Genomic DNA, 16,607 nt, shown 5'->3' on the forward strand with positions numbered 1-16,607 from the left:
AGAAGACAGGCTCCATGTGAGGCTTAATTCTGAAAATTATGAACTTCCTGTGTTTATAGTAAACACTCGGAATTTGAGAGGACCGGGCTCTTTGTCAATCTCATGATGAGTGACTTTGTAAAGGTGAACAGATCCAAATGTAAGATAAGACCAGGAGAGCTGGATCATGTATCTTAGTTGCCTAAACTTTGTCAATCTGTGAGATTTAACTGTGAAGGTTATTCACAGTTAACCACAGCAGGAAGCTCGCAGAAACTTGCTGGTCTTGGATTTTAAAAGAACCTCAATTACGAAAAAAAAAAATCGTATCGGATTTCAATGTTCCATTCTTCATTTTAAATCATATTAAAAAAAACAATTTTTAAGGCAGTATATACATGACATATGAGCTCCACTCTTAGTCTTCCAGACTCCCTGCCCTTCACAGTAATCTCACTGATCCCTTTTATTCTACTTAAAAGGTGATCAATAAGGGTTTAACACAGAGCAGTTGAAAAACATAAGGATGTTTCCATCATTTTTATTACCTGGAGAAGATGGCTAATCCACCCTTCATTTTTCCACAGATAAGAATATATAATATATATTACATATATATGGATCTATATGTATGTATGTATATGTATATATATATATGAAATAAAATGAGCTTTAAAATATATCTAACTTCTCCCTGACTTTTTAAGGATTAGTCAGTGCTGCACCATGTTCCCATTAATTGTCTCTGAAAACGATTATATCTCGTAGCTTATTTTGAATTATTTCTTTGTTGGAGTATCTCTTCTGTAATTCAGTAAACTCATCCAGGGTCCATTAACTATATTTAGAATTCTACTGCAAACACATAGCCCAGGGTGCCTTGATTAGTAAATGTGCATTGAACTGAAATGAAATTATGGTCAGAGTTCTCAGCAGTAAATTTATGTGTCTGAGTCAGTCAGCCTGTCAGTATGTACCTATACCTTGATTGGCTTCTATAAGGCCCAATTTACTGACACATTTCTGGGTCTAAAAAAGAAAAAAAAAACATTAAAATTGCTATCTTTTATTATAAAAGCCTGGGAAGTATGTTGTCTTAGTTGAAGCTGAATTTTAGAGGAAAATGTCCCAGATTAAAGCAACACTTTGGCATAGCTACTCTCTGTTATCAGAGATTGAATATAATATTCATGGCTTCCTCCTTTTTTTTTCAACCTCACAGATTGTGACCACTTCACTGATAGGTAGAGTATTTTTCCATAAGCGTCACTACTAGCAAATATAAATACAAAATGGTAAAAATATAAAATATTTTAGGAAGACAATGCATCAAATAACAATTAAAATGTACTAGGTAATTTATCTATGGTAGGATTATTTAGCAATACCACAGATACCCAATACATACTGTACATGGGCAGCATATTTCCTCATCCATGAATTGTAGGGATTGAGTTGTCTGATAGATTTCACATTAACTGTAACTACATATTTAAATAATTATCCTTTTCAGAAAAAAAATACCAAGATGTCACTCTTCATCATAAAACTCTACAATTTCAATTCTTGTGTTTTTAAACAAAACCTCATTGTCTTATTTTCTACATTTTCAGAAGAAATTCGCTTATCAATAATTATTCACAAACAGTTGCAACAATCCTTTAGAGTAACAATTATTTATCTCAGTTTTAAAACCTAGGCTTGAAAGAGCTGTGATTCCAACACAGCTGTTTTATATTTCAACATCTCTTTTCACTATACCAGCTATCACATGGCATAGCTAAGTTACTAAGCTACTCATAAATTGACATCCCAGACTTATCAACATTTAAAACCATATACCTACACACTGCAAGCAATTTTTATTTTAGTTTCTTGGAGAAAGTGGTTCTTGAGGTAGTTTTCAAAGTTTATATGTCATGTTTAGATTGATTAAACATCCATCCACTAAAGACTTAGAACTGGATAAGTTGTTGTATATTACTAGGAGTATGTTTTCTTGTTTTAATTTGAATTTGTAAATTTTTAAATTTTTAAATTTCTATTTTAATTTTCAACCTAATAAATAACCTTGCAGATATAAGAGACATTGATCATCTAGAGCTACGTTAACAAGAGTAAGAACGTCAGTCTGAAAGTGCATGTTACTCTTTGAAATGGAACCAACAAAAAACATGCCTTTGTCATAATTCCTGAGTCTTCACAGGGCCTTTTTATTGCTATAGGACAGGAGATGGATCTTGTTGTTTCAAAGTTGTGTAAGAGGTGAGCTCATTGACTCCAGAAATGAGGGCGCTAATGGTGTAGAAAGAACCTCTTCATCCTTAGGCACTTGGCATTTTGTCAGTCCAGGTTGGGACTAGCTCCTGTGAAGCTTCAAAGATATGAGCAGGGAGAAGGGGGCCTATTTTTGATGGATGATTGTCCTCCAAGAAGAATAATCCGCCCCCCCCCATAGTTAGGTGGAATAGTAGTTTGTTACACAGATTTAGAATTTTGAACATTTTTATCTTAAAATATTTTTGATGTTTATGAGATTTATAAAAGAAGTCGCCATATTTTAAAATCTTTCATAGAAGGTTTATTAGGCAGCTTGTTGTGATTGAGCATCGTGCAGGAGGGGTTGCAACTCTTTCTCTCTTAACTCAGCCCAACTTCCCATTGCTTATTTTTGAAAAAGCCCTACGGACTCTAGTCATCAAATATTATTGAAACCCCATGTAAAATAACCAGAACATTTGTATTTTGTTTCCCTATGGATTATGCAAGGGTTTCCAAAATAATGCAAAATTTTTTGGCTAGCTTGTTTTGCACTTTGTGAACCTAACATTAAAACAAACCCACAAAATAGTTTTGTTTTGTTTTTTCTTCACAACATATGAACCTAGTACACCCCTGGCTTTGTCCATTAGGCCACTAATAAGGAAATGATAGGAAACGAAAAGCCCAAAGAATGGGTTTTCTTTACAACCAAACAAAATGCCCATCTAGCAAGTGGAATGATTACAGTCAGAGAAGCGCTTGTAAAACAATGTAGTGTAATCAGTGAGGCATGTGCTTGAAGGCAGACAGACTGGGGCTTCAGAATTGCTTTACCTTTCACTAGCCATACAGCTGACAAATTATTTGTCCTTTCCAAGCGCCACTGTTATTTTTTCAGGTATAAAATAGGAATAATGGCAATTTTCATTCATTTATATTCTACATGTGTTGAGTGCCTATTACAAGCTACATACTCTCTGGAGCCAAGGAAATAGCAATGAAGAAAACAGACAAGAATCTCTGCCCTTATGAAAGGCACCCTTTATTGGGGGTGAAAAAAAGATAAAGATAACAATTAAATAAATGCATAGTGTGCTGAAAGATGAAAAAGAGGTAAACCTGTAAGATAGGCAGTACTAGGGAAAGTTATTTCAAGTAGTGTGGTTAGAAACAGCCTTACTATAATAGTAACATTGGAGAAATTGTTTTGAAGATGAGGGAGTGACTAGATCATAGCCAGGTGAAGATATTTCAGGAAGAGAGAATGTGGGTCTGTTTTCTTTGGCCACTAAGTTGCTGTTCTCCAAAATAAGAACACTCTGCTCTCATTTGCAGTGTCCCATTAGGATCAACTTGGATGTAGGCTTCAGTGAACCTGGATTCAAGGTTATCCTTCCAATAGGGATGGAGTTAGAGGTCTCTCTAAGAGGGAGACGTTGGAATTAGAAGAAAAATATATGGCCTATGACCAATATCCATCCTATGTATCATAGCAGAGAAACGGTTCAGAAATGGAGAAATGGAATTTTAAATTCTTAGATTGGCAATTTTCCTAATCTATAAATCAATCATGAGAACAGGAAAAAGAAGGGGAAAAAATTTAAAAACCTTGATATTGTTCTGAATGAGTGTTTAAAATTAAACAGAATCACAAACACTAGGCTCTGGTGACTCTTTTTCTTCACAAATATATATTTTTTTTTGATTCTCCAGAAAAATTCATGCTAAAAAAGGCCATATACTGGAAAGTTTAGTTTAATATCAATACTATTAAGTTGAATATTAAGTCAATTGTTAAATATTATTAAACTTAATATCACTATTAAGTTGAATATTAAGTTGATTCTTAAATATCAAATATGGTTAGATCCTATAGGATAACCTTCATTTTTAATTTGTAGGAAAAGCTTACGAAATGCCCCTTGCCTTACTTATAGGCATCTGATAAACTTATTTGGCTATTTCTCCACTGGTTATTTAATAGGAACCTGCTGTGAATCACTTTGCAAAACAAATCAAGTGCTCTGAATGCTTAGATACTTATGTGTCGGATTTTTCTAGAATGAGGAATATCTGTTTCTCCAGCAAGAAGGACAACTCAGTGCTATAGGAAAGTAAAACTAGTCACTTTATTTCTTTACTTCAGTCTGTCTTGCTCAGGCTAGCTCCTGTGTGGCCCAGGGAGGATCATAGTGGAAATAACCATTAGAATGCATTGCACCCAGGAAGTGAGTGAAGACTGGCCTGCTGTTTGCTTTGTTTCAGCTTTCTTACCAGTCACCCTGGTGAACAGAGAGGGTGGATAAGCAGCCCAGGTTAAATAGCTCATGTTGAAACCATGACCCTGGGAACACAGAGAAAGCTTGTTCCACGTCTCTGTCACGCATGAATCCAGCTGTGTGTGGATTTTGCTCTCTGCTTCCCCATGGATTTCCCTTCCACCTGTCCCCAGGATCATTGCTTTTCCCTCCAAAGCATGAGTACTTGATCCTGTCCTCCAGCTTAGCCTAAGTCACTTTCCCTGTGCGAGCTAAATTTGAAGGAAGCTCTACTTGTGTGTGCAAACATAACAGAAGCAAAAGCATGCTGGAGAGGGTGTAGAGAAAAAGGAACCTTCCTTCACTGTTGATGGGGATGTAAACTGATACAGCCACTATGGAGAACTGTATGGAAGTTCTTTAAAAAGCTAAAAATAGAGCTACCATATGATCCTGCAATCCCATTCCTGGCATATATCCAGAGAAAACCTTAATTTGAAAAGATACATGCACCCCAAGGTTCATCACAGCACTATTTACAGTAGCTAAGACATGGAAGCAACCTAAATGTCCATCAACAGATGAATGGATAAAGAAAATGTGGTATGTATAGATATTTATGTGTATGTATATACACACACACATACACACACACACACACACACACACACACACACAATGGAATATTACTCAGCCATAAAAAGAATGAAATAATGCCATTTTGCAGCAACATGGATAGACCTAGAGATTATCATACTAAGTGAAGCCAGACAGAGAAAGACAAATATCATATGATATCACTTACATGTGGAATCTAAAAGGAAAAAAAAGACACAAATGAACTTATTTCCAAAGCTGAAAGAGACTCACAGACACAGAAAACAAACTTATGGTTACCAAAGGGGAAAGGGGGGGAGGGATAAATTAAAAGTTTGGGATTAGCAGATATAAACTACTACATATAAAATAAACAACAATGTCCTACTCTATAGCATACGAATTATATTCAGTATCTTGTAATAAACCATAATGGAAAGGAATATGAAAAAGAATCTATATACTATATTATATATATATAACTGAATCACTGTGCTTTACAACTGAAACTTACATGATATTGTAAATCAACTATACTTCAATTTAAACATTGTTTAAAAAAGCAAAGGCTTTCAATTTTGTACTGGACCATTTGTTGCCCCATTCATATATCTCTCTGTGAATTCATACTTAGCATTTATATCTGGCCACTTTTAACAGAGGATGCACCATAAATAGCGTGTCAGCCTGGAAGACTCAGATTTACGTGAGTCATTATGCAGATGGTTGGGCTGATACAAGCTCCCCCCATTCACCACCTCCACTTCTTGGTTTTAAATAAGCTACCATAATAAAGCCACATTCTACCTATTGGTATGGTCTCTAATATTTCTTTTATTTTTCACTCACTTATAATGCCAGGTTATAAGAATTATGCATGAATGTTATTCTTAAATCTGAGAGCTGTGTTTAGAAGATTTTGTTAGTACTTGCTCTAGCCAGGGCATTTTGTAGCAGTGAAAAGAAGTCCTTGGTCAGAGACACAGGGATTCGTAGTAAGCAGACATCTGTGTGTGGAAGTAAATTTGATATGACATGAGTGAGACACCAACAGTTTCTGCCCAGACTTCTTTCTATCTTAATGCTATTGTCCCACTCATTCCCACCGCCACCCCACTCCCCGTGCCAGCCCTCTACGTTACTTACGAACTTAGGAATGCATCCATCAAGGCTCAATACTGTACCGTAAACAGAGATGCAGAGAAGCTTCTCTCAGCTTCCTGGACACATTAGTCTCTCTCAGGAGGAGAGACAGAGAAAATAATAGTCCTACAAACTCTAAACCCCCAACCCACAAATTGTTTTGATTTGAAACCCTCCTACCCGATCCACCCAATAATCTGTTGGGAGTTGAAGTAATAAAACCTCTGGTGAATTAGAAACAAGTAGAATAAGCACCTCTCTCATTGAAGACCACAGAGACTGAGAATTCCTTTCAATACAGTTTCAGACAGGCCCTTTTGAAACAACTTCTGGTCAAATCACAGCAGCCCAGGTGTATGGCATAGTCACAGAGTAAGGTCTTTCGTACTATTTTTAGATTAAACAAAGGGAAATGAGAATTTGCATTAACTTTCCAATTCTTTTTTATTTCTCCTTTCTAGTAAAGTGGGATTGGACAATCAGGGGTCCCTGTCTCCTCATCTCTTGAATTGGCATTGAATGATGTTCTGCTAAAAAACTCAAGGAAGCTTCTGTTATTGTCTTCTCAAATGCATCTGAAGTTGACAGTTTATTACTAAAGTAGACAGAAATTTAGAGATCTGAGTTCAAGCCACAAGCGGACTTCAAATCACTTCACCTTTCTGAGGTCAAGTGATTTATCTATACATGGGAATAAAGGTAACACTCTCACAAGGTAGTTGAAAACACTAGATGATGTGTTTTATATGTGTTTAAAAACATATGTGTGCATGTGTGTGTGTATAATTGTGTTAGTTCCTTCTTTAATGGTAGAACTGACTTTGTTTTCCTAAAGTAAGTGATTTAACCTCACAGCTACTGAGTCTGTAAAATGGATTGGATTAGATCAGTCGTTCTCAACTGGGGCAAGTGGACATTTGTCATTGTCTGAAGACAGTTTTGTTTGCCACAGTTGGAAGAAGTATTTTACTGCCATGGAGCGATAGAGCCAGAGATGTTGCTAAACATCCTACAATGCATAGGACTGCCTCGACAGCAATTATTTAGGTCAAAATGTCAATAGTGCCAAGACTGAGAAATCTTGGATTAGATGACCATTGAAAATGTGTATCAACACTAAGAGCTTTTTTCCCCCCTGATATATTATTGCTTTAATCAATTACAAATATTTGTTGAGTACCAATGGCTTCTCATTAAATTGAAGAAAATCTGAAATCTTGGCCATGACCTACAAAGTTCTATGTGATCTGGCTCTGGCTCATCTCAAGCTACTTTCAGCCACTCTCACTCTGGTCTGGCCATGCTGGCCTCTGCTGTACCTTCAATATGGCAAACTCCTCAGGGATTTGAATGTTCATTGTACTAGAAATCTTCTTGACAGGTTTCTGCTTGCTTAACTTTCTCTTTCATTCACGTCTCTGCTCAGATCTCACTTTATCTGAGAGATTTTCTCTAACCATCTGATGTGAAATGCCATCATGCATCATGTTTACCCCCTTATGTTTTTGTCACTGTATTTTTGTTCACAGATTCATTCCTAGTGCCTAGAATGGCAAAGGTGCTCAAGAAACATGTTGTCAAATGAATAACTTGGGATCCTGTGCCAGACACTTCTTTTTGGTCTGTACTATTTCAATTATTTTTTACTTTTAAATACTGGTTTTAATTTTGTAATTGTAACATGGAAGATGTCAGACATTTTTTAATACAAATAAAATTTAAAGGAAAAAAGATCTTATAAGGATTACAAAGATTATTGATTTTCTTCTCATGGAGGAAAACAAGAGCAGTTCTTTTCACATAATTATCATATCTACAAGGGTAATGTTTGTTTTATTAACATTGTAGGAAAAAGTTCAAGTTTGTATTTATTTTGGAGCTAGTGATTGACAGAATAATACTTTTCTGTGTGCTTATTTTATTTGTGTTATTTTGCTTTGGTTTGTCTCAGAGTGCAAATGTTTCTCTCTCTCTCTCTCTCTCTGACTTAGTATGTGGAGTCCTGACTTCTATGAGAGCAGGGCCAGATATTAGTTCTGCTTGTGTTCGAGTTCTTGTCTCTAAGGCAAAGATTTCACAGCATTCATTAATGTGACAATCTTCTGAATCAGTATGATTCATTTGGTGTTTTCTTTTACTTGCCTCTTTATTTACATGAGCACAGTTAAGAGCTGCTGATTAATACATGAAGAACTTCCTAGGGTGTGGTTAATAAAATAGTCCTAAATTATACTAAGACTCAAAAATGACTCTTTTTCTGGAGATTTTGTATATCCTCTGGGGTAATAATTTGTGTGCCAGAAATATCTAATTGTCTCTATCACTTTGCCTATAGATATTAAGAACGAATAATTATTCAGTTTACTTCTCCAGGTTTAGCCTGACCTACCCTATAGTTGCAGGAATATTCTTTTTTATTCTGAGAGCTCCTAGTTTGTCTACGTGTCTGTCCTGCCTGAAGGAAACATTACTTGGTTTCCTGTAAAGTTGAGGGTCCTTTAGTGATAGACCAGATAACAAGCCAATTACCACGGAGGACATTTTAGGTATCAATTTTCCCATCTAAATTATCTATATTACCCAAAATTTCTAAAATAAACTCATGTTTCTTCTGCACATAGAAAACATATATAAAAAATAAAGATCAAGAGAATGAGAAGACAAGTCACAGACTGGGAGAAAATGTTTACAAAAGACATATCTGATAAAGATTGTTATCTGAAATATGCAAAGAACTCTTGAAACTCAACAAAAAGAAAATGGACAAACTTGAGTAAAAAATGGGCAAAATCTCTGAAGTGATATCTCACTAAAGAAGACACACAGATGGCAAACAAGCACTTGTAAAGATGCTCTGCATTATATGTCATTAGGGAATTACAAATTAAAACAACAATGCAATACCACTACATACCTATTAGATTGGCCAAAATCTAGCACATTAACAATACACAAATATGGAGCGACAGGAACACGCATTTATTGCTGGTGGGAAAGCCAAATGGTACAGCCACATTAGAAGATAGGTTGGCAATTTCTTACAAAATTAAACATAATCTTACATCACGCTATCCAGCAATCACCCTCCTTAGTATTTATTCAAATGAGTTGAAAAGTTGTGTCCACACAAAAACCTGCACACAAATGTTTATAGCAGCTTTATTCATAAATGGCAAAATGTGGAAGCAATTAAGACGTCTTTCGGTAAATGAATGGGTAAATCAACTGTGGTACATCCATACAACAGCATATTATTCAGCACTAAAAAGAAATGAGCTATCAAGCTGTGAAAAGACATGAAGGAGACTTAAATGCATATTACTAGGTGAAAAAGCTACATACTATATGATTTAACTATATGACATTCTGGAAAAAAAGCATAAGTATGGAGACAGTTGAAAAATCAGTGGTTGCCAGGGGTTGGGGACCCAGGAGGGATAAACAGACAGAGCACAGAGGATTTTTAGGGCAGTGTAACTATTCTATACGATACTATAATGGTAGATACATGTCATTTTGTATTTGTCAAAATGCATAGAATGTAAACACCATAAGCGTATCCTAACATAAACTGTGGATTTGGGTTATAATGATGCGTAGGCTCATTGATTATAACAAATATACCACTCCAGTGTGAGATGTTGATGGCAGGGGAGGGTGTATGTGGTGGAGGGGAGCAGGGGACATAATAGAAACTCTGTACTTTCCATTCAATTTTGCTGTGAACTTAAAATTGCTCTAAAAAATAAGTTCTGTTAAAAAAATTAAGCATAGAAAGATAAAGAAAAGGTGTAGGAATGTTGTTTCCCCACTCTGGGCACAGCATTTGGGAGACAATAGCTACCATCCATTGAAAAGTAATGCAAAAGGAATTTGGCAAACAAAAGACATAAGGAGGGCTTCCCTGGTGGCGCAGTGGTTGAGAGTCTGCCTGCTGGTGCAGGGGACACGGGTTCGAGCCCTGGTCTGGGAAGATCCCACATGCCACGGAGCAGCTGGGCCCGTGAGCCACAATTGCTGAGCCTGCGCGTCTGGAGCCTGTGCCCCGCGACGGGAGGGGCCGCGATAGAGAAAGGCCCGCGCACCGCGATGAAGAGTGGTCCCCGCACCGCGATGAAGAGTGGCCCCCGCTTGCCACAACTGGAGAAAGCCCTCGCACGAACCGAAGACCCAACACAGCCAAAAATAAATAAATAAATAAATAAATAAATAAATAAGAAAATCCTTAAAAAAAAAAAAAAAAAGACATAAGGAAAAACAGGTTCTGGTAAGATCTCTAATTAAGTGGTAAATATGGTCACTTGAAGGAGTATATTTTCACTGAGGTGGTCTGCTAATTGAGCAAGACTTAATTTTGAATGTTTTCTTAAATATTAAGCCAATACCCCAAGGTATCTTTAGCTTCTCTTCCATTCTCGAGCCAGGTACATGGCATCCTCCAAATGGAGACTAAAGGCTGAGCTGCTTGATTTTTCACAGCGACTAAGTAACAGGCTTTCTGCAAGGATGGATTGATTTCTGGGTCACTTTCCCCACAGGCTTAGAGTAATCCCTTGCACACAGTAGAGATGCAATTAATAATTTTTTTAAAGTGTAATATAAATTTATTCTGTGACATTTTCCTCATTGAAGATATTTTAAAATAGATTAAAATAATCAGCGTTTCATAAAAAAATAAATACATCAGAGGAATTTAGTTAACGCCTGTAACATAGATGGCTTGACCCTGACTATCCACTTTTGTTTTCATGTCAAACATCATTTTTCAAAAAGTAATATAAAAATGATCGATTGTTGCATTCTACATGTCCTGTGTCTCAAACATTTTAAATCAACTTCCGGTTTTTTTTTTTCTCCACTCTGTATGTTAATGGCATTTGCTCCTGTTTTTAAATGGGAAGAGTATCCATTTTTTTTAACAGTGATATTTAGGTCTTCTTTTTCTGATTCTTCAAGAAAATGCTTCATGCCGAGTTTGAATAGTAATTGAGGGTCTGGTCCAGAAAGCAGTAGGCAATTACAGAGAGCCAGTGGTACGCTCAGCTCAATTTCCATGAGAAGGGTGTGTGCATAACCATTCTGGAAACTTGGGATGACCATGGAGGCTACCTGCAAATTCCTTCTGCTGCTGAAACACTGGACTGGCTCTGACATCCACACCAGACTTTGCAGCAAACTATAATCCAATTTTGTCAACTTCAGCCTCCAATATTCTACTGTTCGGTCAATCAAACATATACTCTTGCAATGCAGACTTTCTCAAAAGTGCCAAACTATCTCAAGGACAAATGGCCCAAATCACTGTGTGAAAAATCAAACCTAAGAAATCCAATAAATCAATCAAGCTAGTCTTTTATTGCAGCCTGCCCAAGTACTGCATGTTCTATTTCATAGCCCAGAAGGAAGAAAAGTTGATGAATATCAGTTACACTATGTAAAAGCCCGGTGAAGATAAACATTTGTCCATTTGGAATCACAAAGGAAGTGCTGGCTCAGCACATATACTAAAATTGGAATCACAAAGGCGTTTATCTGGGGAATCAACCACATGAATAATCTCAGAGATCCCTAGGATATCTTTACTGTGCTCAGTTAGATGATAAACAACGTCTTGTTCTTAACAGTGGTATTGGGTGTTTTTCTTTCTTTCTTTTTTCTTATTTTCTTGGAGTATAGTTGATTTACAATGTTATGTTAATTTCTGCTATACAGCAAAGTGATTCAGTTATATATACATATTATTTTTCATATTCTTGTCTTTTATGGCTTATCACAGGATACTGAATATAGTTCCCTGTGCTATACAGTAGGACCTTGTTGTTTATAAATCCTATAGATACTAGTTTGCATCTGCTAATCCCAAATGCCAAGGGGGAAGGGTGTGAGGGAGGGAAGGACTGCAATATTGAAAGAGCAGGGATGAATACAACTTCTTTTATCAGTAGGTGCCTTGAAAAAGAGTCATTCTATGCAGTAATTTTTGTGTAGTCATCCAAATTTCCTTACTCTTGGTACTCTAGAGGCATCCTGTTCTTTTGTTATTTAAAGTCCTATAGAAATAAAAGTTTCCAAGCAGAAAAGTCAACTTCTCACACTGATTTATTCCCAGGCCCTGATACTGACTTACTATATGGTTCATTTGTACTAAATGACAGTCTGGTGAGGTTACAGCTAGTGTGTTACATTTTCTCCAGTTGGTCAGTGAATTAAATCAGAAGAAAACACAATTTCTACTAGCAGACTACAATCCACAGATGAAGCTTATCTTTCTTTTGCTTGATTTATCCTAACAGTGGCAAAAGTGATGAGTCCCTCCAATTAGTGACTGTGTTTGTTTATTTGCTTTTCTGAGTGAGTTAGTAAGCTTTGCAATTGTCTATATCTTTTTCTCCTTTACTGTAAACTCAATGAAAGAAAGGGTTTTGGCTTGATTCCCATTAGAACACCAACACCAGACACAATACCTGCAAATAATAGATGCTCAGTCAATATGTTGAAGGAAAGAATGTATGAACAAGCAAAGCTGATTTTTTTTTTTTTTTGAAATCTGATTCTTGAACGCTCATTAGAGCACTATGGTATAGTCAATTAGCCTTGAACTAGAAATCAAATACTCAGATTCAAGGCACTATTCCATCCATTTTCATTATCTATCCTTTCATAAATCTTGAAAGCTCTGACACTCAATTTCCCTACTTGAAAAATGAGCAGAAATCAATCTGACCAGCTAATTCTACTAAGACCTGGAGACTCTATCTAGATAAAGCCAATGAAAGCACTGTGAGTTTTAAGCTGCTGTATAAATGCGTGATCAGACATGGCGTGTCACACTGACATCAATCAGGGAAATAATTTACAAAGTGAGTGGGAAGTGTCAGGAGGTGGAGAATGCTTAATTTGCCAGAATTCTCAGGGCAGTATGGTATATAGTTGGAAAAAACATTTGATAAGCTACATGAGCTGTAAGTGCAATCCCTTACCACTCCCATTCATGTTCCACTTTCAAATAATGCCCAATAAAACTTTCTTGTAAGAAGAAGTTCTCCACTGGACTTGCCTGGTGGCACAGTGGTTAAGAATCCGCCTGCCAATGCAGGGGACACAGGTTCGAGCCCTGGTCCAGGATCATGCCACGGAGCAACTAAGCCCATGTGCCACAACTACTGAGCCTGTGCTCTAGAGCCCACAAACCACAACTACTGAGCCCACATGCCATAACTACTGAAGCCCGCGCACCTAGAGCCCGTGCTCTGCAACAAGAGAAGCCACCGCAATGAGAAGCCCGCGCACTGCAAAAAAGAACAGCCCCTGCTCGTCGCAACTAAAGAAAGCCCACATGCAGCAATGAAGACCCAACACAGCCAAAAATAAATAAATAATTAATTAATTAATTAAAAAAAAAGAAGAAGAAGGTCTCCACTTAATTGCAGATCTTTCGAATATAGAGTGCAGTATAAGTGTGGAGCCAGAGGTGTGTTGCTTGAGGCACAGAGGGTGAATTTTTTTCTACAACTTTCCCTAGAAATTAATCAAAGAGACAAAATTTTATTTCTTTAATGTAAAACTTTGAGATGATGCCTGCCTACCAGAGATACCAAATTAAAAGGCTGCCTGGGATGTACACATATTGTAATGGTCCATCCTCATATATAACCATGTCAGAATCATATTGGATTTTATCAGACCTAAAGAAAATCTCATCTTTGTTCCATAAAGTCAGAATATATTAATGTAGGTGAGACCAAGCTCAATCTTCTTAGCCAAAAAGTTAATCTCACATAGCAATGTGGGGACAAACCCGGAGCCAAAACCCAGTATTCTACCTCATGCCGTACGAAATGTTTTTCAAGTGATTATATTTTAAGTATTGATTCAAAAGCATTGAACACATCAGTTCTTTGTACCATGTTTTTCCATTCCTTTTTTCCAAATGGATGGCCTACATTTAAACTAGGCTGATGAAAACTGGTAACAGCTTGCTAATGGATGTCAGAATCTTAGCTCATTTTATTCGTGTCCCTTCATTTATTCCTTAATTCATCAAACATGTATTAGATGCCTAAATGGTCCAAGCATCTGGAGTTGCATAGGGAATTACAGTAAATACAAACAAACATTGTGTGTATGTGTGATCTGAAATGTTTACTAGTTACGGTCTGAGATAAGAAACATACCAATAAGTAAAACATTTGGCTCTTGGGCTAATTTCCAAGACAAGGTAGAAAAAATGTCTATTTTCTGTGTTCCCTCTTCACAACTGTGTTGAATCTGGAATATAAAGCCACTAGAGATTTGACCGCAGTATTTCATTTCTCTTATACAAATTCAATAGAATACTGACATTCAAATTATGCCTACTCTCATCTTGATACATTTCCAAGATTACCTGAAAACTTTAAAACAGTTTGAAACAGACTCTCCAATACATTAATTAATTCATTCAGCAAACATTTACAATACCCATCATGTGTCTGTCACAGTGAATAAGTACTGGGGGGTTAAAACACAAATGAGCCTGCTCCAGAAGAACTCATTATTTGTAAAAAATATGGCTAACCTAATTTAGAATTGACTATATGACTACAAAGATAAAATTGGGAGGATGCTTTGAAATACCTTTCTATGGCTGTGAAAAATTTTTCCAAGATCTTTGGCCCTCCTTACAATTTTCCTCCCTAGCAGCTTATTTTCTAATACGTTTTCTACCTTTCCCCTTCTCCTTCTCCTTTCTCTTCCCCTTCCCTCTCCCCTTCCTCCTCCTCCTCTTCTTCTCCTTCTTCTTTTTCTGCTTCTTCTTCTTCTTCTCCTCCTCCTCCCCCTTGTCCTTCTCTTCTTCCTTCTTCTTTTCTTTTTTTAATGGATGACCCTCTATGTCTATGACTATATATGAACTGGACTTTCATCTGACTGAGTAGTTTTAGATCTATGTTTCTAGAATTCTTTAGAACTTTCCATGGAGACTCCTTGGGGATGACTAATCCAGTGGCATTCCAGGCTCACTTTCTTCACCTGATCTCTGGCAGCTTCACAAAGAACTGTTATTTAAATTGGGGCTTTGAGAAAGATTTCATCTGAAAAAAGAGTTCTTAGGCATCTTTAAATTTTAAAGTCACTCTCTTTCTTGTCTAATTTTCATCTTTGGAGGATAAACTGAGGCAAACAGAGGAGAAGTGATAGTATCAGTACTATATAGCTACATATATAGTAGTTATAGAGAACTATATTTGAACATGGGTCTTTCATTCTCAGATGCTCATCCCTTTAGGTTATTCCAGGCAACAGTTCTCCTCTGCCATGTTGCCTACTGTAGAGGAAGAAATCTGTGTCTGGAATTGTAATGACAAGAGTGTCACCATGTGCTGTGTGTTTCCCCTCAAGTGTAGACTTAACTACCTCTTAACCTTCTTTTAGCTTTAATCAGAAACACTCTGTCCATAATTTTCAAAATGTAATTCAATTTAGAAGACATGAACTATGAATTTACTAAATTGACTATGCTAGTCTTGTAAACACTAGGTTAAAGTATATATATAATCTTTGAAAAGGAGTTTCTTATCAACTTCTTTAGGGATTGGGGACACAGACATGCATACATTTTCAGTGAAACCAGATCTATATTAGTGTCTTGTTGTTACGAGTTGAATTGTGTCCCTCAAAAGACATGCTGAAGTTCTAACCCCCAGTATCTCATAAAGTGGCCTTATTTGGAAATAAGGTGATTGCAGATGTGACTTATGAATTAAAGTGAGGTCATATTGGAATAGGGTGGGGCCCTAATCCAACATGATTGGTGTCCTTATAAGAAGATGGCCATGTGAAGACACAGAGACACAGGGAGAACACCGTGTGAAGATGGAGGCAGAGATTGGAGTGATGCACCTATAGTCCAAAGAATACAAAAGACTGCCAGCCATCATTAGAAGCTAGGAGAACGTCATGGACTAGATTCTCCCTCAGAGTCCTCAGAAGAAACCAAACCTGATCTTGACTCTCAAATTTCAGACTTCTAGCCTCCAGAACTGTTAAACAATAAATTATTGTTTTAAGCCACCCAGTTTGTGGTATTTTGTTATGGCAGCCACAGGAAACTTATACACATGCACAAAGTTCACAGATGAGGAAGCCATTATCAACCTTGCCATGTGTCTGGCACTCTGCTAGGAGAAGGTGACATTTGAGTTGGGCACTCAGGAGGAAGTTGGAGTCGGCCAGAGAGAAAAGGGAATATGTGTGTTTACAGCACAGAAGAAAGCAGGAGCAAAGGACAGGATTTGGAAAGGTCTTTTGGTGTTTGAGTAATGCTGAGTAGCTCTGTATAGCTCCAGTGTGGAACATAAGTTGCTTGGTGCTTGGGCAAAGACTGATGCA

The 16,607-nt window shown here is 36.9% G+C and overlaps 1 pseudogene; it reads right to left on the reverse strand.

The window, feature by feature from the left end:
• Positions 1–11,283: 11,283 nt before the first annotated feature.
• LOC103010137 (metalloendopeptidase OMA1, mitochondrial-like) lies at positions 11,284–13,232 on the reverse strand (annotated as a pseudogene).
• Positions 13,233–16,607: the final 3,375 nt, after the last annotated feature.

Source organism: Balaenoptera acutorostrata, chromosome 17 (genome assembly GCF_949987535.1).
Source record: "Balaenoptera acutorostrata chromosome 17, mBalAcu1.1, whole genome shotgun sequence".
NCBI lineage: Eukaryota > Metazoa > Chordata > Mammalia > Artiodactyla > Balaenopteridae > Balaenoptera > Balaenoptera acutorostrata.